A 27663-nucleotide genomic window follows, 5' to 3' on the forward strand; every position below is an offset into this window, starting at 1 on the left:
CTGATGGGCCTAAACCAGGACAGAGTCTGGCTGATAATAAACTGAACATGAGCCAGCAATGTGCCCTCTTGGCCAAGAAGCCCAATGGCATCCTGGAATGTATCAAGAAGAGTGTGGGCAGCATGTCGAGGGAGTTTCCTCTCCCCCTCTGCCCTGGTGAGGCCTCATCTGGAGTCCTGTGTCCAGTTATGGGCTCCCCAGCTCAAGAGGGACAGGGAAGTGCTGGAGAGAGTCCAGTACAGAGCTACCAAGGTGATCAGGGGACTTGAGCATCTTCTTTATGAGGAAAGGCTACAGGAATTGGGGCTGTTTAGTCTGGATAAGAGGAGACTGCTGTGGAGATCTCATTAATGTTTACAAATATCTAAATGGTGGATGTCAGGAGGTTGGGGTATCCCTTTCTTCTATTATATCTAGTTACAAGACAAGGAGTAATGGGAAGAAACTGGAACACATATTGATATTACCCTGCTTCTTAGGGGAAAATCTCAGCATCATCATTATTGTCACTATTATTATTATTGATATGGTTAGTAGTAATAATAGTAATTTTTTGTTGAAAATTTAACCCAAACAAACTGGAAGAAGCCCAGAGTCAGAATTCACTGACTGATATCTCCACAGCCAACTGGGACAAGAGTCATTTCTCCTCCTCCTCTGATCATTACAAATAGTTTCATAGTTGTTATATCTGGGGATGGTGTGAGTAAACTCAAAGTTTGAGTTTCTCCTGACAGTTAGACTAAGGTAGTGAGTTTCTACTGGCAGGCCCAAGGAAATCCTTGAAATTTTACATAGGCAGGCAGGCAGGAAGCCAGATGTCAGGCAGGTATGATTAACCTTCAAGTATTGAAAATAAACATGTCACTAGTAGGACCTTTACAAAAATTCATCATTCCACAATCAATCAATTCTTTACACTCTTTGTTATAAGAAATTGTCAACAGACATCTTTTCAGGCTAGAATCTGTTCTTACTAGGGTTTCTGTACTGAACTTCTTAAGTTTTCACATTTGTATATAAAGGCATAAGCCAACTGGCAGAGAGAAGTATGACAAAGAATTTTGACCCAAGTAGAAAGTCTGCAGACAAAATGTTTTTCTTTACTAAATGTTACTAGATTAGATATACTTCCCAGAAAGCAAAGTGTACAGAAATAAGCTATTCATTTCCTTATGAGAACAAGAACGAAACTGCAAAACTGCCAGACTGCAAAGGGCACACCATCAGGGTTTTGGAAGTCATGAAGAACCAAAGAGGTGTAGCTAGCGTGCAAATAAAGGTATTTAGGTAACTCAGTTTTTTCAGGCTCCTAGTCAAAGAGAAGAAAGAATGAAAACATACAGTAAAATAAAAGAAAGATCATGATTGAAGGTTATAATTAAAGATTGCAACTCTGGATAGGTTCTTTAAGATTTTGTGGTTGTAAAACTGAAATAATTTTTCCACCCTCTTCAATTTTACAGGTCCTAGTCCACTATCCATCATTGTACTGTGGAAGCCTATTTTATTGTATGTCCTTTTGCATTTTCCACAGAATGCAAAATAATAGAGTCTGGTATTTCCCCCCTAGCCTATTGAATTTCTTAGATTGTACGAAAGAACAATGATATTGCTCTGAATTCACATCACTGAAAGAGAATATTTAAAAAGTAAAATGAATGAGTTAGGTTTTTCCCTAAAGGAAGGAAATGTTTGTATTCAGAGTTTAGATTGCTATTCATTTTACTTGACCCAATTTTCTTTTGGGTTTGGGCTGTGGGTTTCTGGGGTTTTTACAGAAGGTTTGAGTAATATGCCAAGTCCAGGCTGATAGCGACCTTTCAAATTTTCTGCTACTAAAAAAATGTTTGTAGGTGCTCAATTATCATAAATTACAATGATAGTTATTGATTGCCAAACCATTTAGAAACATTCAATAATTAATCTTCACAACAGCCTTGTGACAGGGGAATAAACATGCAATGCAGCGTTCCAGAATTAAAATTAAATCTCAAGAATGGTATAAACAACATATAGGCTTTCTGCTAACTCTGTCTTGTATATAGGAAAGTTTCACATCAATATTAGTTTTGAAAAGCTTACATACTACTTTGTTTCCTTTTCATAAACAAGCTAATAAACTTACCACAGTGATGCAGCAGTTCCCTGTCATACCAAGGTAAGACGCACTTTCAGCCTTCAGCTCCTAAACATTATCTGACTAGTGTCACATGGATAGACTACCAGTTTGATAATAAACATCAGTTTCCTCTGTTAGAAATAGGAAGAATAATGATGCACAGTGATTTCCAGCTCAGATACCTTCAGTATACATTAGAATAGCAAAGAGAGTCATTGGCTTGCTTTCAGCATCTAGGTTCAGGTTGGGAAGATAAAATCAGCATCACAGACAGGATGGAAACTTCCTGAATCCAAGACTCTTTTCTCCACTTTCAGGTGTGCTTAATAATCTTGACAATCTTTTCCATTAATTACTGCTTCAAAAAGGCTACTCTAATCTATCTGACTGTGACACAAAGCTTCTTGCACCTTTGTAGTAAAACTGTAACTTTTAACTTTTAATTAACATACTTCAGCACTACAGTATCATCTAGAAAGAAAATGCAGTGAGAGTGAAGGAGACAAAGAGAATGCAAGTGAAAAAGTATTTCATATTTATCAAACATACACCAACTGAACTGTAAGTGAAATACATCTGTTGCAACATTTGGAAAATAGAAATTTTTTTACTGTTCTCTGTGCTTTCTTTACCTGGCCTTGGGGGACAGGATGCTCAGACTTTTCTCATCTGGAAGAGCTGACTTAAATTTAAATCATTCCATTACAGATTTTAGAGTGCTAATAAACTTGCCACACTTTTTTATTCATCTGAATAATAACTAGCTGTAGGGGCTGGTGAAACAAGAACCATATTTTTTTAAAAAACTTTCTCTAGTTTAGTTTCCAGAGTTGACTGGTTCTGAAGCTCATGGGAATTATAAAGTCCAGTAGAGCTGGGGTTCTCTCAAAGCCTTTCTCTGTCCCCATACCACCTACAGCACTGTGGTCACTTCAGTGCTGGTTTGGTAAGGCTACTAATTCATCAGGCTATACTCTTTTCCAGCAACTAGCACTACTAACACTTCATTAGGGTAAAAAGCTTCATTATGAAAGGAAATATTCACAGAGAATTCAGCTTATGATTGGAAAAATGCCAAGTTTTCTACTAGGTTGTTTCAAACATATGTATAAACCTTACTTTTCAAATATTTTGCACTTCTATCAAAATATTTCCCATTCTTCATTGTCTCCCATCTCCTTTTTATTTTTAGCTTATTTCTTAAAATCATTAGAAAGTCAAAGAAATAGGATATTACCAAATTTTCTCAAATGTAGTAACAAAAAAAAACATAACACTATACTTTTCTGATCCCCCAAATAAATTGTGAAAGCGAGTACTTAAGTCCATATGATCAATACTGACGACATTGAATTAGTCAGATGTGTGAGAGCAGTTTCCTTATGCAATGGCTGCCAGTGTCTATTTCTAACTTTCACGTAATTAAAAAAATGTTATATTCTGATTTTAAATACTTGACTTGGAAGCTGTGTAAATGCCTTCCTTCAAACACATCTTGCTCCTTTGATCTCAAGCAACTACATAAAAGCCCAATTTCTAAACTTCACTTTCAGCCATTTTTGCTACTGAAAAGGGGGGGAGGGAAAGGAAAAAAGATAGGTTTTTTTCAGGGCCATAAGTCAGAGCCCACTTAGCCAATTTAGTTTGTGCTTTTCTCCAAAGAGAAAACTGAACATTAGGCTGCAAACAACCATGGAAATTGCAGCCCCAAAGGAATTTGCTTAACAAAGCTCTAAGTATTCTTAAAAAGAAAATTAAATGGAACATGGAATTAACTTTAAGGAAGTTCAAATTAACTATAACAGCTCAGCCACAGCAACAATAGCATACATTTTTAACTGTGAGGAAAATTCATCCTGTGAACACTCTACTATGAAGAAAAGTTTCAGATTCTCCTTTTCTCTCAGATAAAGAGAAAATGCATCTGTAGGACACGAGCTATAGTCAAAACAAAGTTTACAGAGCTCATTGCAAGAGAAATTGATGTTCTACAATTTGCATTATTCAAGTCACTTTAGTTGATGTAATAGTCCCTTCTGGCCTTAAAGTAATCTATGTATCTATGAAAACTTCTAGTTAAACAGAATAAGGCTGTTTAAATAATATTTTATTTGTAATGAGCCCTTAACAATTCATTCATTTGAAAGTTGGAGGTAGAAAAAAAAAGAAGTATGATTATTAGGGGATGATTCTTACCTTATGAAAGTTTCTACAATAAATCAAGAACATTTAAATAGCAGATGTGTATGTTGATCTGGACTTCAAATAAGTTTTCTCCACTCTTTATTGCATTGTATAGTATGTGATGATCTCTGAATCCTTAAGAGAGAACTTTTATTTTTTATGACTCTCCATGTCTCTCAGAGAATAGCTGCAACACAGTGCAGTTTCTGAGCCACAAAGGAAATAAAAGACACTTACTTATTTGGTCAAATTTCCTTTGTACTGGATGATGCCACAGATTTGCCACATAAAGTGTCTGGATTTTTTTTTTAAAGTGTTTGTCCTTGTTTAACTTTGTAAAAAACGTCTTTTTAGAGAGACATGTCTAGGAAATGTATATGGCAAACTATTAATGTTCAGGCAGTGTTTGAATGGTTTTAAACATTCATTATAAGTAATAAGATTTAAAACATTCACTGCAATAATCAAGTTCCAGTTCATCTACATTTAATGATATCCTTCATTATGAGAAGAAATTCTGTGTTATGAAGAGAAACCTAGTAAATAGATGTTAACTTCAGATGAGATAAATCTCATCTTTAGAGTGATATTTCCCCCCAACTGTCTAAACAAAGAGACTAGATAATAAGTCTAGATACTGATATATCTGTATGTGTAAAACCTACAAAGGGAAATAATTGTTTGTTTGGAGATTCAAAAAATAGAAGTAATTTTTTTTTTTTAAATAGCCATTTTTGTGTATTTTAAAACATCTGCCACTGTGAGAAATTAATATCCTGCTATGCTTTCACAGTGGAAAATAAACTTGATTTATCATAGTTATGGAATAGCAGTGATTTTGTTTCTGATATAAATTCTTTTTTTTTTTTTGTGACATTCATGTGTAATGTGACAAGTGTAAGATTTATCAAGAAGAGAACTTGCAGTGAAAGACCTGTATTTACTGAAGCAGCTGATGTATGCATGTGTCTTTGTGTATGCACGTCTCACACTTATATGCTCTGAAAACTTTGTACACATAGCTACAAATAGGTTTCATACTGGACATATCAATTCAAAGATACTTTACAGTTGTGGAACTAGAATGTTTTTCCTGATTTTAAGGAAAGTTACATATGTAAAATAAAACGTATTTTCAACATATAAAATCAAAGAAAGTACTAATTACATTCTCAGAAATATTAGTTATTTATTCTCAGTGTTTGTATAACTAAAAGATAAAAATATGTATTCTTGCATTAAAATATACTAATTATTTATCATAAAATATTAGTTCAGTTGCTCATATTTATTCAAAAAAGCAACAGGTTTTATTCAAAACTTCTATCTATTTTTTGTAGGGAAATATTTCATAACCAATTTAGCATGAGGTATCACGATAGATGCTAGAAGTGATTATACATATGTACTGTAACTGTAACTATGTAAAATAAAGTTATGTGTGTGTTTATAGGCATTACAGAGCAAAATACTATCTATTATGATTGTTTTTCTACCAGGTCTTTCATAACTTCACCAAATGGTCGTTGTATTATTTCAGTGAAGAAAACAAGGCAGCAGGAATTAGGTAGCATTTTGTTATATTGGTTGATGAAGTTAGACAGCTAATGTGCATTTGACATCAGTCACATAGAAGCTTCTGCAACATACTACAGGGCATATAGGGAAAGATTTGGCTAGATAGATGTAACTACCAAGTTATATGTGTCAAGCCAACCCATGCTGCAAGAGTGCTGTACTTGGACCTATACAAAGATGTAGTCCAGTTCAGGTTGCCTACCTACATATGTGGAAGTCTCCCAACGATCAAAACTTAGCACAGGTTTGCATTAAGAAAATATTATTTTGTGTTTGGAAGTGGGTGCTGGCTTAAGACCATGATCAAAAAGCAAATTCAGCTGTTAAAAACCTCTGGGCCCAAAGAGCCCTCGTTCCTTTCAAAAGCTGAGATATTACAATTTAAAGTACAAAGTGTTTAATGCAGTTTTCAGAGTAATGTTGTATACACGGAGCTTCAAAAATTTGGGAAAAAAAACAAAAGAGATGGAGAGTAGTTCAGAAGGAAGAACATTGTCTTCCAAATTGATGAGAAAACAAGATCTGGAGAGAAAATGTGACATACCTAAGGTTACACAGGAAGTCGGTGACAGTCAGAAATTGAAATCAAATTTCCTGACTTCCAATCCATTGTCTCATCCACAAGAGGATCTTTTCTCTCTCACTAATTTAATTTTTTAATTTATCTTTGTGTATTCTGAAGCATCTGGTTGACTACAAAACAAAACACTCCACTTAATTAGTGTAAGTAATTGCACATTTTGATGCTATTTTGATTCATATGTACATCGTAAAGATAAGTTAAATGAGGCATCTATTGTAAAAGATATTCACTGAATAGGTACATTGATTAATTTATAATCAAGTCATAATTAAATGGGGTTTTTTTTCCTAATTTGCATATAACTGATCGATTTTCAAGTGAACTTACCATTCTGTTACACAGAAATTAACCTTGGGCACTTCAAATAGTGTCTATGTCTTATGTACTTCATTATCTATCATTTACATTCTATGTCATTTGCTACTAATTCCTCAGAGAACATAATCATACAGCGAACAAGCAGCATTTTGCTGCCTTTTATAGAAAAATCCTAAGAATAAAGAGAGAAATGGCACACAATCCAAATTGCTACTTTTCCTTCTACTGCTAAAGACAAAGCTACTGTCCTTACTTCCACTAGAACTACAGTGGCACCTCAAGGCAGAGTAACAACATAGAGTCATAGAATCATAGAATGGTAGGGGTTGGAAGGGACCTTTAGAGATCATCTAGTCCAACCTCCCTTCAGAAGCATGTCAGGATTATTCACAGGCTCATCACATGCTTTGCACGAGGAAGTTAGTATTACTCTAGAAAAATGCAAACTCAGGTCAACAAAGGCCTGAGTCTGCAATATCTGCTTTTAGTTGTCTAAAAATGATAGGCATTAATTTAAAATGGGTGAAAATTATGAATCAGACCAGGTACCTCAGTCCTAAGAAATATCAATGTCTCTTCGATGTTATATGTCACAGAAGAGATGAGGCTAGGAAGTGAATTAACAAAATTTATCTTTGTCATGGTTTGGCCCAGCTAGCACAGCAGCACCACAACAGTCTCTCACTTGGAGCCCCACATTCACTCCCACCCTTGTTAGAATATCAGAGATGATGTGAGATGAGAGGAGAAAGATAACCTGGGTTGTTGTGGATTGAGATAAGGGCAGGGAGGGCTCACTGCCAATTACAGTTCAAGGCAAAACAGACTCCAGTACTCGACTTAGAGAGGAAAGTAGGAAAGTTTATTCTACAAGAAACAGAACAGTATAAAAGCAAAAAGGGAGCAGGATGATGAGAAAATTACAACCAGCACCTTAAGATCTCTCTCCCCCATCCCTCCTTTCTTCCCGGGCCCAGCTCACTGCTCCCGATATCTCTACCTCCTCCCCCGCCCCAACGGCTCAGGGGGGCAGGGAGTGGGGGATGTGGTCAGTCTCTCACAGATGGGCTCTGCCACTTCTCTCTTCTCAGATGAGGATAACTCCTGGCATTCTTCCCCTGCTCTAATATGGGGTCCTTCCCCCAGGACATAGTCCTTAATGAACTTCTCTGGTGTGGATTGTTCCCAGCAGCTGCAGCTTCTGCCAATACAGGGTCCCTCACACGGGATGCAGTCCTTGGTGAATATCTCTGGCGTGGGTTCCTCACCATGGTTGCAGTTTCTGCAGATACAGCGTCCCTCCCTCAGGACATGGCCTCTTCTGGGCATAAGTTAAATGAACTGCTTTGTCGTGGGTTCCTCCCCACAGTCACAGCTCTTGCGAATATTGGGTCCCTCCCTCAGGACATGCCCTCCTCCGGCCACAGTTTTAATGATGAGAACCACTGTCCCTGGCTAGGAGCCTTTAATGGAGTGAATCTCTGCCCCTGGCTTGGGGTTCTTAGGAAAATGAGTCTCTGCCCTTGATTCAGGGTTTCTAGCAAAATGAGCCTTTGCCCCTTATACGGAGTCATTATTAAAATGAGTCTCGACTGCTGATGCGAGGTCCTTAAGAAAATGCAAACAAATCTCTGCTTCACCAGTCCTCTCCGTAGAATGCGGAGGAGTCTCTGCTCCAGCACATCTCCTCCTCTCTTTCCTCACTGACCTTGCAGTCCTCAAGGTTGTTTCTCTCACTCTTCCCCCTCCTTGCACCGCCACCAGCCTGAAAAGAAGGGACATATGAAGGAAGAAACAGGAAGAAGCCTCCTCTCCTGACTTCTTCTTAAAAAGCGATCGTAGAGGCATCTAATTGGCTCAGCCCCAGAAGTGGGTCTGGCTCAGAGCTGGGGAGTTTCAAGTAACTTTTATAGTAGCCATCTTTAAAGCCCCTTCCCCCTTACCAGAAAAGGCTGTCATGTCAAACTATGATAATCTTTAATACTAGAGTCCAAAAGACTTCTGTGGTGAAGTAGAAAGATTCCTAAACAGGAATGAAATGAGAAAGTAGTTTATCTTTGGAACCACCTCTTTGACCATTTTTTATACCTAATGAACAGCAGAAAACTGTTTTGTTCATGCCATTCCAGACAAGTGGCAGAAAATGTGTCTGAATCATTTAGAGATTATCCATTATCCATTATAATCCAGGGAAACTATTAAAAACCACAAAGTTTTCTAGAATGAAAAACACCCAAGAATTTCTGATATGAAAAGTTCTGCAGTTATATCTAAAAACAAGCTATTACCAACTTATCTGAAAGTATTGGTTTGCGGTTTTGGTTTGCTTTATTTTTTTTATTATGTAACATACAAGCAAGATAACCTATGTCAGTGATGACCAATCTAGAAGACACATAAATGTGTATGTAGTGGGAAGTCTGTCTGTCCATCTAATGGAGAATTATTCATTGTTCAGTTCATGTAATGGTTACCATGTTGATTTAACTTAAATATATTGAATTTACTGATTCTTTTGGCAAGGACTTTATCTCCTTAAGTATTTGAACAGCATGTGTATTAAGTTAGCTTCATCTTCAACACAGTTTTAAAGCATAGGCAAGTATGCTTATGTATGCTTATGAATATCCATACACACGTGTATAGATTGACAATCCATATTCCACAGGGTCTAAAAGGAGAAGAGATCCTTCCAGCTTTTCCTGAGATTTGCTGATGTGAAGCTCATGGTAATTTAGGTAGTTCTTAATAAGGACTTTAGACATGATGAACCTACCTGCATCTGTTATTTTTTTATTCAATAACAAAATCTCAATTCATTAGACTACTGAAAGTCTGTAATGGTGTCTTTGACCCTACTAGGTTTTAACACCAAGACTCTTCAGGAGACGGTTCTAGGAAGACCTTATTGCAGCCTTTCAGCACTTAAAAGGGGGTTAATAGAAAGAAGACGACAAATATTTTAGCAGAGTCTGTTGCAATAGTATAAGTGGTAATGGCTTTAAACTAAAGAGAGTAGATTTAGACTAGCTATAAGGAAGATATTTTTTACAATGATGGTGGTGAAACACTGGAAGAGGTTGCCCAGAGAGACTGTAGATGTCTCATCCCTATAAACATTCAAGGTGAGGCTGGACAGAGCTCTGAGCAACCTGATCGAGTCGAAAATGTCCCTACTCATTGTAGGAGGGATCGGATTTGATGACCTTGAAACGTCCCTTCCAACCTAAACCATTCCATGATTCTATGAGATGTGTATTGTTACTATACACCTCACTAATCTAACCAAATAGGTAGACTATTTCTTTGCTTTTTGAACACTAACAGTACTTCTTTTAACCTTTATGACCCATAAGGATTCTGTTGCCACTTCTAGGGGGGAAAGGAAGGTATTTGATTTTAATAACTTGTCTGGAGCACGAGACAGCTGTTACCACTGCTAGAATACCTAGTAAGAACTAAAGGATTAAAGAGGACCTACAGTCTTCAGCTTACAGAGGATAAAGAATATTCATCTAGGTGCATTGGACCTCCACAAGACAGATAAATGCACATAAGTATAGAATGAAAGTGTCATGTCAACGATGTGACAAGATGAATAAAAGATTAATGAATCCCATATATATCTTCTCTTTCAGTCACAAATCAACTAAATTAAAATGAAGAGAGCATTTCTTGATAAACATATTTTTTTTCCCCTGTGAAAGTAGAAGGATGGTAAAAAGATGTACTACTCTGACATTTTTGTGCTCTGTTAACTATTTTTTGTTCATCACCATATCATGTGAGAGACAAAGTGTCTTAGCAATTGCTTATGGCATTGTTCTTGTTTATATATGTGAGATCATTCAGCAAAATAATAGAAATCACATGACATTTTCAGATGAACATTCACAATGACTAAATTAGTAACACAGAGGGTTGTTCCAAACAGACTTGTGAAAATCCACAGGTCCTGTTCAATTTATATGCTGTTTATCAAAGAATGAAAAATCATGAAGCAGAGAAATCATCGCTTCATAAAAATACTTAACAATCAATTGAAAGAGTCAAGGTAGGTGTTATTAATTATAAAATGAAAAAAAAAAAAAAAGTCAATCTCTCTTTGCATTTACATTAGGGAAGAAAATGACCTGGAAGAACTGATCATTGTAGAGAAAACTGTGAAAATAATTCTTAAAAATTCGTGGAATCATAGAATGGTAGGGGTTGTAAGGGACCTTTAGCAATAATCTAGTCCAATCTCCCTGCAGAAGCAGGTCCACCTAGATCAGGTCACATAGGAACATGTCTTGAAAAATTGATCTTGCATTGCTAACTATTTTTCTGTTCTTCACAGTCATTATCTGCTAAACCATAGATTTTGCAGAGTTTTCTTGTTCATTGAATCACAAGAATTAGTGCAAACATTTTAGAGTATGTATAAATACCCATCCCAGATAATAATGACTTTTCAATGTTTTCAGTTGAAAGCCTAGCAAATGTATATAATACCTAGAGGATATCATATATTACCTCCAGACACAGAAACGGGTGGATGAGGACAGTAAAGTATGATGTGTTCAAGAAGTTACTCTAAGTTTAAAATACATTTCGAAATGGTTGAGGATTTTGGAGATTCTTACTATTGCACAAACATGTACAAGAAATCATATTCCCAATTTTCACTCCTGTTTACACTAAACTAAGTATACCTAAGTAACATGCTTACACTAGTATGGAAAGAAAAAGGAGGCCATCGTCTGAGAGAAAAGAATCTCTTTACAGTCTTTGAAGTATGTGATTGACTAATGAATTTTTACACATTCCACCTTTAACCTTCTCTATCCCACTTTTCAAATGTGTTTACATTACTAAGAAGTAATTATAATGAAAAATACAAACCTCATGTGAAGAGGAGATAGGATGTGACAGCTGAAAAAAAATAGATACACCAAAACTTTCAGCAGCTACCAGATCAAATGAGTACTAGGATAAGGTCAATAGGTAAAAATAGGCTCAGCAGGAATCATTTCATTCATAGATCTTGAAGGTTGGAGAACTTGAAGAGAGTATTACATAGATAATTTCTTTTTCCTAATGGTTCAATACACATAGAAAATACATATTCCTATACTCAAAAGATGAAGTTATTTGCCAGTGTCCTATTTTAGAGGCAAAGAATGGAGCAAATTTGTTAGTCATTCTTGAATCAAGTGCATAAAGAATGTACAGAGGTCTGTCTCTTTCTAGGAAAAGAAATTATGGTGCTATGTAGAGCACTTCAAGTACTTACACTACACATTACTCTTTTTAGACTCACACTGTAATCAGTGGAAACAAACACTCCTGGAGAAGTTTAAAGTTTCTTAGTTAGATTTCTGGTCTGAACTCCTCCCAGATCATTTTCATGCTAAATGATCTCTAAAGATCCCTTCCAACCCCTAGCATCCTATGAGTCTATGAATCTTACTTCAAAAGGTTAATATCAGATAGTTACATCATTGAACTAGATGTAGTTCCATTGAACTAAGTAGTTCAATTAGTTTACACAATTACTGTCCTGAGTTCAAGTTTGCCTCAGGACAACAAACTAAAAGACCTTCCAAATTTTGATTAGAAAGGTGGAATTTATTTATTTTTTTAAGATGGTCCAAAAGATTTGGCTCTGCAAACACTCTTTAACAAGAATGGTTGGAATGAACATCCACTCACAAGTTAAGTCTAAGAACATGGCAAATCCATTCAACAGCAAGATAATAAAATCTTAGACATCTAAGGCAAATGGGGGACTCCTTTCAGAACTTCAACAAAATCTGATTTTAAAATAGCATTTTTAGTATAGAAAAGGGTACTCCAGAAGCATTCAACATTTACAAAAGACTACAAATCCCATGTATTACAGACTGTTAGAAAGCGGGCTTTCTGATCATTGCCACTGGAAGCTAAGCCTTTTTAACTGGGAAAGTGGGGAAGAGAAAGGCAAGGGGAAAGGGAGAGGGAAAGGGGAAAGGGGAAAGGGGAAAGGGGAAAGGGAAAGGGAAAGGGAAAGGGAAAGGGAAAGGGAAAGGGAAAGGGAAAGGGAAAGGGAAAGGGAAGGAAAAAAAATTAATATGTCAATATATCACCATACAACTGTTAAAAATTTAATGAGCTTCTTCCTTTAGAAATTGAGTGTAGAAACAAGATTTAAGAACGGAATCAGAGACACAAAAAAGTCAACTGGATTGCCCCAAACAACTCATAAAGTCTGAGCTATAGTCACTGTCATAAAAAATAACTTCAATCTCATAAATCTACAAAGTCATAATTCATCTACAAGGTCATCCTTCTTCTTAGAGGTCCAGAATTAGACTATGCTTTTTGAATTGCAGTTAAAAATTCACATCTTCTAATACTATGCAACCAAACAACACTAAGTCAGTCAAATTTAGACATTTCTTTTTTTATATATCATACTTCTTTAAGTAATAATCAATATAATCAAACTGTGTACTCACATTGAAACCATCAAACAGTCAGTTGGAGAAAATGTTTACAGCTGAGAATAAACCTCTGAATATAGCAAGTTTTAATGGAAATGCTGACCAGTCTTTCATGCATAGCTCTAAATAATAAAATAATCCTGGCTGGCTCACTCTCTTATTGCCATCTAACCATTTTTGTTCCATTCATTAATGGAACATCATATAACTGAACAAGAATTAACATAAGAATGTCATCCCAGAGGGATTTCTGGAACAAAGGAATATTTTTTCTATAGTTGGCAGTTTTGGTAAGAGATGATTTTCTAATCTGCAGTAGTTGTTAACTTCACAAAGAAATGAATTCTCTTTCTTCAAGTTTTTAACTAAATGCCCTATTTGTTGGCTTTGTGTCTTGGCATTGTGGATGTCTTAAAAACAAATAAAAGCACAAAATCCCACCCTCCAAGTTTCTGATTGCTTTTTTTAATAGCTCAGTCCCTGAGGCTCTCAACTAGTTATTGAAACTGTTTTCTTTAATGAGAATTTTGTGCTTTTCCTCTGGATTATTTTACTTATTTGGAGCGGTGAATGCATGCCAGTTCAAAAATCAAACACTGGGGCAAATGCTACAAACACATTGCCCAACATGTGGTCAGTATTTAGACAAGTATATAAAGCAGAGAATTATTCTGAGCACTGGGGAGAACACTCTTCATTCAGTGTTACAGCAGATAAATTATCTATCTCATAATTTAGATTATGCTGACAGTTTCATTATGCATTTCCAGTGCCCAAAGATACTAATAAGAGTTGTAAGTTTGGCCCAGTTCAGTATACAAACTAAATTTTCCTTTCAGATGAATGCTGAACACACACAATGAAGGGCAGATGTGTTCTATAGGATCTTGGCTCTGTCATTGCTCACAACATTTGAACTTTGAATATATTTCAAAAGCCTGAAAGCTTATTTAGCTGACACTTGGGAGGGAGGGAGTGGGAGAGGAACTGACTCTCCTCTCACACGTGTTTTAAGTCATTGTTGGATTGCTGATTTCATTAGAGTTACATCTGATTTACATGACTGTCAGTGACAGGATATAGTCTATATAAAACTGAATTAGAAATCTAAGGAATATTCTGCCAGATTTCTGATGTTGCACCCAGCAGGAAACTATTGAAGTTATAAACTGAGAAAAAAACTTACTAAAGGAACACAGATCAAGAAACAATCTGAAGTGGTGGTGGCTACTAAGTGAGTTCCTTAAGGATAAACTTTGGGGCTGCGTTCGCTTAATTTTTTTCACGGTTAGGGCCTAAGTTGTCACAAAGTACTTTACTGAGTGTTATACTAAATACCAAATGTTTTAGAGCCTCACAGTTTCTCAATGATGTCTTATCCTACCAAAAGCTGATATTAACTTTTTCTGCATCAGTCAATCTTCTGTAAATACATGTTGCAATTTCAATTTTCCATCTATCAACATGACCTGAATCATCATAATAAATCATCATAATACGTTGAACAGCAATGCATTCTATGGAAATGAATCCACCAGAGTTAAAGTTTCCAGGTTATTTCTTCTCTTTAGGATATTTACTTGATCCAGCTTTAGGCACTTGTCTATCTAGCATTCTTAATTTCCCACTATAGGCAAAGGAGAATTGACTCCATTTAAGGAAGATTTAAAAGCATAAGAATGATTCCTGGTTTAAATATCCTTCTGAAAGAATCTGTCTTTCTGCATTAAATGGATAGGTTCATTTGGCCACATGATTAGGCAGCTAAACTAGAATTTTCTGACTGTGCATTGCCATCCCTAATCTGATATTGCAAATTCTTGTTATGGGAATTCTAATTTCCTGCACGAATTTTTTCATTAAGTTACTTTTAGTTGGAGTCATGAGGGTATGTATTTCATTTTCTTCAATTACTCTTTGGAAGAAAGCATCTTCTTCATTACATTCCCTTAAAGTCATAGTCTGATTTGCCATATTTACAGTATTTTATTGTTGCCTGAGTAAAATCGACTTTGTCTTTCCAGTTCCTTGGACATCTCACTTCAGTCTGTAATTAGGGACCACAGTGATGGTGTTCTTCAGGCCTACTTGGTGTTGTTTGAAGAGGACTCACAGGTTTTGCTTCCGAGGGAAGAACTACAATCATTAGTGAGCCTGAGGGGAGGATATGTATCTCATACAAAGACCATTGACTTTCCAGTATTCATAGCAGCTCTATTACTCCAGAATTTACCTGAAAAGTGAAGACCATGCCCATTGAAAAAGAGTGAATTGAAATTAGTTCTGGTTTGTTCTGTCTTCTCTTAGAAATCTTAGGTGTATGATGCAAGTTGTCTAGAGCATGGATATGCAATTCTGAACAGACTTTTTCATTCTCATTCACTGCTCCCTTTTTCAATTTGATTTTATTCTTAATAATAGGGCATCTGGTTCAGCTCTTGTGGACATTCAAGGAAAAGCTACAGGATTTCCAGGGAAGAAGATCATTAAAACTGGCATTATCACTCTTCACTTTCAAATTTTGTTCTCAATTGTGTCAATAACTTTGGTATTATTTAAATATAATGAACTGATTTAAGATACACAGGCAGATCTCTAAATAAGATGTGATAATTTTAAGCATATTCTGTAAAAAGTTCACATTAAAAGCATGAAAGAGTGGCATCCACAGGAGACCGATTACAGTTAGGCCTTGTTACATTGTATAGCATTTTTAAGAAACAGTCAGTTCCTACATCTTCTTGGGGTCACTAATAAGATGCACAACTTTCTGCAGGTTTGAATCCTGAACTTTGTAGTTATGGTTCTAGTAAGATGGCTCAATTTTCATGTTACTCATCAGAAAACTCAAGGTACCACTGTACAAAATTGTTGATACCCAGCAACAACCTAAGTAGTAAGAACAGTGTCTCAAGTCTTGCTTTCTGTTCCATTAAGGAAAGCTAATCTCCCACTGTAGTCATAACAAAAATAAATATCAATACAATATTGAATTAGATTTAAGCAATCTTTTCAAATCTGGAAATAATTAATTAGGGAAAGATTCTCACTTCTACACTTCTGCTTTTATACACGACCTAAGGAAAATAAAATCAAACTGGAAGAGTCTCCAAAAGGAAATAAATTTAGATTATTGTTGGTTCCTGTGCTCCCCTTTACTGCAAAATTTTTTTTAAAAAAATAAAGAATTAAATACAACCTTTAGCTTAAAACCCCCAGAGTCCCCAAAGAGGAGTTTCACGATGTGCCCGTGTCTTTCCTCACTTGTCATGTGAAGGTGACTCTTAGCTGGTAAGTTGGAGCTTCCTGAAAAATAAAAGAGAATTGTTCTAATCAGTCTCATATGGAGAAGGAAATTGCTAGGAAGTACTGCAATTCCACTTTTCCCCTACCACCTAGCCAAGACAATTTCAGAAAAGCAAAGACTCTTACTCCATTTTGGGAAAATCAAAAGCCACTTTGAGAAAATTTAACCCTATTGCTCGACATCTAATCTAGAGAAATTAACAACAAAAGTTCAAAAGAAACACATTTTCTGCAAACTGTGGTAACTGTTTTCATTGCCTGTCAAGGAAATTAGCACTCTTATCAGGCTGGAAGTGATTAAAAAATCATAATGAATTTCTTAACTTTGCATTTTTTCAAGCAAATTTTGTGAAATTGTCACAAAAATTTTATATCTTTTAATTGAGACTTATATTTCCCTGCTTTTCAGTTCCATGTATAATTTCAGAAATAAAAAAAAATATTAATTACAACACTACCTACAGTAAGAGTTGATGTCATCTCCTCTCTTGATTCTGCCAAATTATATATTCATCTGAATTTTTATATATAAAAGACTAACATTGCAATTTATATGGATTGTTATCTGTCATTTGCATTGATAGTCAGTGCTATATGTAGCTTACAATATAAAACAATGATTCAACTTCCTTTAAAATCAATGAGCAATACTATAAATCTGACAAGTAACACAGGAAATATTATAATATAAATCACTAATAATAAATGTAGGCCATCTACTGTTTATCATTTAAAATTTACTTCAAGAGAATAGCAAATAGATATGGATTTTTATTTTATCCAATTTGAGTTATAATTTATACCCCAGATTAATATAGAAGATGGAAATTATCTTGTCCACATGATTTTTACTATCTTACAATTCCTAAGTATAATCATGTTATTTATGCTCCACAGGACATCCTAGTCACAAAAAACATATCCCTTATTTTCATATCAAAACTTCTTTTAAGATTTATTCTACATATTCCACTTTCTACATGAAAGGCTCCTACCCTGATCTTAGACAGCAGAGCATGCAGAAAACTTGGGCTTTGGCCTGCCACTTATATACACTAAAATGAAAAAAAAGATCTGTAATACTGCACTGAAAAGAAGCTTATATTGCTCACAGCTCCCCTCACCAATGTTACGGAAAGGAGATGTGAAACAGCTCTTCTGTACATACAGACATGTGTCTAGGATCTGCGTAGTCCATCTTGCATTCCTGTATCAAACATGTGAAAAAATGACAGAATCACAGAATCAAAGAATGGTAGGGGTTGGAAGGGCACTTTAGAGACCACCTAGTCCAGTCTCTGCTAAAGCAGGTCCACCTAGATCAGGTCACACAGGAACACTTCCAGGTGGGTTTTGAAAACCTCCAGAGAAGGAGACTCCACACTCTCCCTGGGCAGCCTGTAAATCTGACACATATCCTATGTACGAGTAGTCATAGGCTTTTCTCTGTGAAGTATAGACATGCACTTACTCTCAGAAACCCAAATAGTCATAGAATCATAGAATCATTACAGTTGGAAAAGACCTTTAAGATCATCAAGCCCAGCCACTCATCTCATTCTGCCAAGCCTATCACTAAACTATATCCCTAAGCACCTTAATCATGTTCAGCTGGCTGTCAAATAACACCCTCTGGTCCTTTTCCACAAGACCACTCTAAAGCCACTCTACACCAAGCCTGTATCATTTCATGGAGTTGTTGTGGCCCAAGTACAGAACTCAACACTTGGCTTTGTTGAACCTCATGCAATCGGCCTTGGCCCATCTACCCAGTCTGCCTGCTTCCCTCTGAAGAGCCTTCCTGTCCTCAAACAGGCCTATACACACACATAGCTTGGTGTCATCTGGGAATTTACTTATGGTGTACTCAATCTCCTGCTCCAGATCATTGATAAACATGTATTTTGTAATTTTGTAAGCTCTAAGGTAGCTCTGTCAAGAACCAGACTCAGCATGGTAAGCATTCTGAAGATAAGCATATAGCTGATAATCTAGATGCCATATGAAATCAACAGAAGACAGAGGAAGGTAGATTTTCTACAATGTCATCAACAAGCTTAGAGTATTATTTTTTCAACCAATTGTTTAGACAGTGCTAGATCAAGAAAATCTGCAGACACTGTACAGAAAAGCTTAAGAAGCGATTTTTCTACCTGAGGAATGAATAGATAAGCAGGCAATTGTGGCTGCCACTGCTGATAGAGTGAAGATTGAACCTTGACAAATTAGCAAATGTGATAGTGTGAGACTAAATGCTTAAGGCCTGAAAAACGTAATGGGATTGAAGATGATGTGGTGGGGAAGGGACAGTCATGGAGGGACAGCAAACACAGATAGGGCACAGTTAGATTTAGGAAACCAAAAAGCTGCTTCTAGCAACAGCATGTTGAATGGAAATTTATCTCAATGTTCTATTTTACACAAAAATGTTTACTGTTCATAGATCCTACATTATGTATACATCACTTGTTAAGGCAAGCTGCTTGTACAGCAAGAGTATCTGACTGATACTGTTGGGTTTTATAAACATTACTTGTTAAATTTTAAAGTTAAAGCTTCTGGATTTTTTTTTCCTTAGTTTTTTGTTAAATTTTGGGTGTGGGCTTTTTTTCTTTTCAGCCTCTCTTTTAAATTCCAGACCAGTCCAGAGATTGATAAAAATATCCAAGTCATCTATCTGTTCTGTAATCATTCCCACCAAGTGGGAAACAATCTCTAGGTACTTTCCTGATTCTCTATTGTTAATGCTGAGATGTGGAAGTTGTTCTGCCACTTTTAGAAGCTATCTTTGTGAGTGGATATGTACCATGCAGAGAGAAATTGCATTTAGTGTCTACTATTTCCTCTGTTATTTAGGCTACCAACCATGACAGATTACATGTGGCTGTTGAATTTCTCCCCAAAATGTACAATAATGTCAGTTTGTAGATTTTTATTTTGTTTGACACAAAGTTGGTTAATCTTTGAGGGAGAAAAAGTTCAGTTTTACATAGTTTATTTATTTTTAGATATTCTTTCCTGTGCACTGCATGATTCATCTGATAGGGTAGGCTTGCTCAAAACTGCTAAATGACATATAAAAATCTGATGAATATACTAATAAAATACAAGTTTAGTAAGTTAACTGTCATATGTCATATATAGTTTAAAGTAACTGTTACTAAGTTTATTCAATTGAGTAATACACAAAATGAGTGGTCAGCTCTGGTTTACAATACACTGATTCTACAGCTATCAGCTCCTATCTTTTATCTTTATGGTTATCAAGGGGAGTCAACATGTCTTCACCAAGGGGAAATCCTGTTTGACCAACCTGATATCCTTCTATGAGTGCATAACTGGCTGGCTAGATGAGGGGAGAGCAGCAAATGTCATCTACCTTGACTTCAGCAATGCTTTTGACACTGTCTCCCACAACATCCTCACCAGAAAGCTCAAGGAGCATGGCTTGGATGAGTGGACAGTGAGGTGGATCGAGAGCTGACTGAATGACAGAGCCCAGAGGGTGGTGATCAATGGCACAGAGTCGAGTTGGAGGCCTGTGGCCAGTGGAGTTCCACAGGGATCGGTTCTGGGGCCAGTCTTGTTCAACATCTTCATCAACGACCTGGATGAGGGGACAGAGTGTACCCTCAGCAAGTTCACTGATGACACCAAACTGGGAGGACTGGCTGGTTCCCCAGAAGGCTGTGCTGCCATTCAGCAGGATCTCAACTGGCTTGAGAGTTGGGCAGAGAGGAACTTCATGAGGTTCAGCAAGGACAAGTGCAGAGTCCTGCATCTGGGAAGGAACAACCCCATGCACCAGTACAGGCTGGGGGTTGGGCTTCTGGAGAGCAGCTCTGCAGAGAGAGACCTGGGAGTCCTGATTGATAATAAACTAAATATGAACCAGCAATGTGCCCTCATGGCCAAGAAGGTCAATGGCATCCTGGGATGCATCAAGAAGAGTGTGGCCAGCAGGTCAAGGGAGGTTCTTCTCCCTCTCTACTGTGCCCGGGTGTTCCCAGAGCATTTAGGAAAACTGATTCCTAAACAAGAATAATAAATCCCTGAGGTCAGCAACTAGAAATTTGACCTGCTCAGACATTGTTGCACTGCCTTCTGGTCCAAGTATGTAAGGTGCATTAAGTCCTCAGTAGTTTGATCAACAAGTCCCATCAGCCTCTAAGTCTAGGGCTTTCTTAGCACTCAACATATTCTAGGGTTTTTTTCTCACCAGACAAGGGAGGCTGAGAACAAGCTCCCTATGAAGCCTCTCTGCCATTGGAGATGCTTTCTTTAGGAATTATTTCATACTGTAGTGTCTTCCCAGCTTTGACCACATGAAGCTGCATTCAGGATTTACTCCTCACTACACCAACTGAGCTGCTGTAGAATCCATCCCCCAAGGGCTGCTAGGAAATTTGGCATCTGACTTTGCATTTATGCTGCACTTGCACAGTAATGGAGAGGAAATCAGTGAATATCTAAAGTGCTTATACTCAAAAGAAACTTGTCAACTACTCTATTTGACTTATTTTTAAAACTATCATATGAGAACAACATATATTAATTCCAGTTTGGGGGTTTTATTTCTTTTTAAAAAGAAAACAATTCTGATTTCCTCTTAGAAAAAGCTTTTTTTTTCCCTCTAAGACATAGTATTCTGAATCTATCTATAGAAATTCCATTAAAAAAAACAAAACTAAAACATCAAGTGCCTTGTGGACTCCTTGCTTGTTGCGTAGGAGTGGAGGCAGGGGGAGAAATATATTCTCAACATTTATTTTAAAAGAAATTACTTACATGTGGATGTGAAGCACTTTTTTAATGCTGTAAAATCTACTCCCTAGCAAGATCTATATTGAGGATGTTGCACTTAACAAAATCCAATCTTTTTTTTTTTTTTAAAGGCAAACATAAAACCAAATAAATCCCCCAAATTTTAATAAAGCTGAGCGCAAAAAGGCTGCAAAAGTCATAGATATCCCCAAAATAGGACATATATGAATATGATTAAATTTATACTTTTTCCTTTATATTTGTACAGGGTAGAAGGTGTAAGATGCCTGGCAGCAGCATGTAGAGGCAGGAAGAGCTTTCCAGTACAGATGCAAGCTACAAGTACAGAGGGGTGTGGGGAGAACAGGTGGAAGCTCAAGAGGACACAGAGACATCATGAACCAGACTTCCTTCCTAAGCTGCTTCTGGAGCAGCAGGGCTCTTTATTGTACGTTTAGTGTAAGCTCCACTCATCCACCATTTTTTTTTTCTAATACAGTATGTCACACTCTCAAGAACTTTCCATGGCAAAACAGCCAAATCTGAAGGAAGAGAAGGAGGCATGAGAACTACCTTCAAATATGCAAAAAATGGAGCAGTCTCCACAGAGGTGGAGGCTAGTACAGGAAAAAAAAATATTTAAACTGCAGCACGACAACTTCCATTAGATAGTCAGCAGAACTTTTTAACAGTGAGGACAGTGAATCTCAATGATGGATTACTTGAAAAGGGCTATCTTCTGGCAAGCTCTAAGAGACATTTAGACAAGCATCTGACAGTAACAACATGAGTAGCACTTATGAAGCTTTGGCACAAGAAGATGGACTACATGAGCCTTCCAGATTCTTTGCAACTCTATGAGTCTGTGTGCAAAACAATGGTCACAGCTAATCTGCATTTGCTTTTTTTTTTTTCTGGACAAAAATAAAGGCTAGAATAAGGTGAATCCGAAAATGTGGCTCAATCTACTTACTTACATGGTTCTTACTGGTGGGGTTTCTCTCCATGTCAAGCAAAGTGAACCTTTCTTTTGCATCATCTCATCTAGGTCACATAGAGGAAAATGATTATAATTCAGTTTCTCTGCATTGCAGGATCAAGAGCACAGTCAACCTTGCTGGGATTCAAACCACGTTCCAGAGAGTCTAAGTATTTCATATCTGATGTTTAAACCTTTAGCCAAATAAAATTTCTATACCAGAGTGCGGTCAGATTTTATTGTTTCTGTTTGAAATTCATCCACAGGTTTAAGAAATTTCTACATTTTTACCAGCACAGAGCATCTGTTATGTTGATCTATTTACCTCGTCTTTCCCACAGCATGCAAATAACCAGGATTTCAGTGTTTTTCAAAATGATTTTATCCTCAACATAATTCCATCGAGATCTGCAAATGCCTTAGATTTATGCCTGCTCAGTATCTGGTGCTCAATTATTAATTCACTAATGTCTGTGAAATGCTTTGAAGATGAAAAACATTGCATTGTAGAGCTGCTAACTGACACTACTATTACTGCTGCTGAAGCTGTTTAAAAGTATACTTGGAACACATCCCATATGATGAGGAAAGGTCATATAGGGAAGCAGTTTACACAGAAAGGAGTAAATCAGACTGAAAATCTAGACTTACACAGTTTTTTATTGCAGAGTCTAAAAATCATTAGAGTTATGAGACCAGATTTTTTCCTTTAAACAAGATGTGTTTAACTACTGAACAGAACAAAAAAAGGGAAAAATCAATAAAAGGAATAACTTAAAACAATAAGGTGAAAAAGGTTTCCCTAGCTTCTGGGAAGACACTGTGGTTTCTGCCTATCCTGATTAATTTGTACATGAATGGAGAACAGAGTTGGAATGTGAAAGTGCTTTTGGATGGAACTGCCCTTTGGGCAGTTGTAGGGAATACAGACAGGTGTGCAGTGAAATTCAGTCTCTTTGACTATCAAACAATATGATGTGAGTTTTGCTTCAGCACTGGTCTGCTTCTGGTACAGAAAGATATCTTTTTAATCTATTTTCTGGCTTCTAGGATGAAACCAGAATCTTAAACTGTCATGGTTTAATCCCAGCCAGCAACTAAGCACCACACAGCTACTGGCTCTCTCCTGTTCCCAGTGGGTTGAGGAGGAGAATCATGAAAAGAAACATAAACCTCATGGGTTAAGATAAAGGTAGTTTAATGGAGGAACAAAGGAAGAAAAAAATAAATATAATAATGGAAATAATAATAACAACAATAAAATAATGTGGAAAACAAGTGATGCACAATGCAATTGCTCACCATCCACTGACAGACACAGCAGTCACCACCCTCCTCCCCCTAGTTTGTATACTGGGCATGACATCATATGGTATGGAACATCCTTTTGGTCAGCTGGGGTCAGCTTTTCCTGCTGTGCCCCTTCCCAGCTTCTTGTGCACTCCCAGCTTCCTTGCTGGCAGGGCATGAGAAGTTGAAAAGCCCTTGATTTATTCTCATATCAAATCCAACCCAGAGCACTGTATCGGCTACTAGGAAGACAATTAACTCTATCTGAGCCAAAACCAGGCTCTGACATCTACCTGTTTCCCATAAGAACAGTAATGCTTCCACAGTATCCCCTTTGGTTGCACTCAGGCTCAGTCTAAAGCTGGATTACATCTGAGAATTGCTCTTCCACCTTCCTGAGATATGCACAAAAAATTGGCTTGTACTGATTTTTCACACATCACCCTCCCACTCACACAGACAAACAGCCCTGATCATCTGACACTTTGGGTGTTTTGCTACACTCCACACATATGTTGCTGCATTATAAAGCACTCCTTCCACTATGATTCCTGCCACTATAGGATTGCAAATGTTGCTGATCCAATCTCTTGCCACCTCTGTAGAACGCTACCTTTAAGAGAAGCTTCAAAGAGCTGTTTGTCTCTGAGCAGAGACCAGTGGAAGTAATTAGATAGGGCTCTGAGCCAAGTGTCAGACTCCTTTATTTGAGCAGCAGTCACTGCGTAAGCTAAAACTCTAGTAAGCTAAAACTCTAACCTGAGCAGAAGTGTTCAGCAGATAAAAACCCCACCAAAGTTGAAATATGGAAGACAACCAGAGAAGTTCAAACCCAGTGCTTCATCAGTGGTTCACTTTATCTACAAGCAATGAGAAACAAAATGGATACCAAAAAAAACCAACAAAAAAGTCAAGTGGAGGCTTTATATTCAACTATAGCTTGTTCTGAAGGACTTGAGGTTTTTAATAGTTTCAGTCAACTCAGCCCGGCAAGGCTAACACTGAAGCTGTTATGCACTCCACATAAAAATAGAATGTACGAGTAACAATTTTAAACAGAGGATACTAGAAGTTGTTGAAAAAATAGACAATTGACTTGAGCCAAGCCCACATTTTAGGGGATGGAGGCCTTGATAAGAGGTGAAACACTGAATGGGATGTGGAACAAAACACTCAGAGAGAGGCTATTAAAAGATAAAAAAATAAGTATGTAAAAAACAATTTAAATTTGGATATAAAAGGAAGAAAATCAGTTCAAGAAAAATCCTACAGACTGTTATTCAGGTGTGATGGCATCATACTAACACAAGAAAAAAGTAATTAAAGATGGAAAGGCAGGAAGAGTTCAATGAGGAGGAAACTACAGGCTAGTCAGTCTCATCTCCATCCCTGGAAAAGTAATGGAACAGCTCATCCTAGATGTTACCTCAAAACACATGAAGGAAAAGATGGTATTCAAGGGACCCAACATGGATTCACCAAGGGGAAATCCTGTTTGACCAAACTAGTAGTCTTCTATGAGTGCATAACTGGCTGGCTAGATGAGAGGAGAGCAATGGATGTCATCTACCTTGACTTCAGCAAGGCTTTTGACACTGTCTCCCATAACATTCTCGTCAGTGTGGCTCAGGTGAGTGGATGTTGAGGTGGACCAAGAGCTGGCTGAATGACAGAATCCTGAGGGTGATGATCAGTGGAGTCAAGTAAAGTTGGAGGCTGCTGATGACACCAAACAGCAAGGACTGGCTGATTCCCCAGAAGGCTGTACTGCCATTCAGTAGGACCAAAAACTGTGACACAAAACTTCTACTTCAACATAAGGAAATATTACTTTGCTGTAAGTGAAAGAGTCCTGGCACAGACTATCCAGGGAGGGTGTGGAGCCTCCTCTCCAAGTTTTCAAAACCTGCACGTTCCTGTGAGACCAGATCTAAATGAACCTGCTTTAGCAGAGGGGTTGGAATACATGATCTCTAAAGGTCCCTTCCAACCACTACCATTCTGTGATTTTGTGTGATTCTAAGATCATAACCTAAGTCTGACATGAAACAGTCTATGCCTACTAATGACATTTTCTTGCTTTGGAGATGCTAGTCATGGAAACAACTGCTAGAGGATTCATTAGAGCATTTCAGAGCTGTCACATCCATGTCACACATTCTCAGCTCCACATATGCTCCATTGTCATATAAAAAAGATGCAGTCTGCTGTACAGACTCCATTCTCTCTGCCACTATAGATATAGACACACAGAAAGTATGGCACTACGGTCATTCTGTGAATAATACAGTCTACATGAGTTGAAAACAAGTCTTCATGACTTGGGTAGTAAGAGAAAATACATATTACCCAAAGTTGTACTGTCATTGCTCCCTGGAACATGTACTAGCAAGCATGAGATATAGGTCCAGCTTCACAAAAAAAAAAAAAAAAAAAAGCTTTACCAGAGGAAAGAATCTCACTGTGCAGTTATTTTATCAGACAGAAAGGTCCAGAATAACATTTTCCCTTTTCTTGAACTTTTTTTCCCCATGTCAAGACTTGCGCATTTCCTGGCTAGCTTCTGACAAATTGATGGTACTTGTCTGAAACAATGAGTACTCAGATATCACTGGTGTCTTTGGGACTATCTCTTGGCTCATGGAGGTGAAAAAAAAGTAACTGGAAAAAAATGAATACTTGATTATTTACTGTCAAAGTGAAAACTCAGGAGCTGCCACAGGAATGAATTGATTTAGAATCACAGAATTGTTTCAACTGGAGAAGACCTTTAAGATCAAGTCCAATTAGTAACTTATTACTGCCAAGCCCACCACTGAACCATCGTCCTCAGCACCTCATCTACACATCTTTTTAATACCTCCAGGGATGGCAACTCCACCACTTCCCTGAGCAGCCTGTCCCAGTGTTTAACAACCCTTTCAGTGAAGAGTTTTTCTTAATATCCAACCTAAACTTCCCGTTAGACTAAAGATCAATCCAATCCAGAGTCATGTCTCTGACAGTACCAATAGTTTCCCAGAGATAAAAGAACAAGGACACAAAAAGAATGCTTGCCTGCTTGCCTTGCTTTTGCATACCTGCAAAGGTATAAAAACTATGCAGTCATGCTTTAGTCAGATTATTTCTAAGAAGTCTGGTAGACTACTTTCAGTGAACTTCAGAATTTGAACCTTGGAAAACACAAGTTGATCCAGAGTTTAATCATATTCAAAGATAGGTTATTAGTGGAAAGGCATCTGTTTGTCACATTACTGACAGCTGGAGTGCCTGATTGATGAGATGTCAATGGTGTCTCTGAATATTTTGCTTCACACTACTGCAAATTTGTACTTTTTTAAAGCAAGGATTTGAAATCACTCTTTTAAAAGATGCTTTGACTCTGGTTCCATGTCAGTCAAAGCTGTGGTTTGCCCAGTGGCTGATGCTGAAGCAGTTTCATTTTTCACAGCACTTTAAATAGCAATTGGAACCAAATCCCAGCTTCCCAAGTCACACTACAGAGTCCAAAGAAGGAGGGCAGCTAAGCATTACTCACAGGGAAAATTTGCTCTGAATTTTACACTTTAGGTCAGTCTTCTGCGTAGAAGCCTACTGCTTGGCTATATAATCTGTCTGCAGTTACCATATCCATTATCCAAAAACACCCACAGAATTTTGTAATGGTGCATTAGGATACTGAACACAGCAGGGAGAAAATGAAGTTAATGTAATGGCAAATGACTTTAAAAATATTCTATTCTATGCCTTTAAATTTCAGACCCTGAAAAGAAAGCAAAAGAAAAAAGAAGCACATGAAAGGAGATCAGACTGTGACTGAAAGTCCAGCTGTGTAAACAAGTTTAGTGACTTCTTTTATCTCTAATTGGTCTTATACACTGATCTTTCTGGTGCCAAAATCACACACTTCACATTAATTCTTCAGTAATATGCCATTATTTCTGAATGGAATTGGTCTGAAATGTCAAACTGATACGTGTCACTTTCAATCTACTAACATTTCAAGTTTTTTCCAGTGAACATCAACAACTGTCTTTAGTTATATTACTTGAAAAGCTTGAAAAGGAAACAGGTT

This window comes from Colius striatus, chromosome 4 (assembly GCF_028858725.1).
Source record: "Colius striatus isolate bColStr4 chromosome 4, bColStr4.1.hap1, whole genome shotgun sequence".
NCBI lineage: Eukaryota > Metazoa > Chordata > Aves > Coliiformes > Coliidae > Colius > Colius striatus.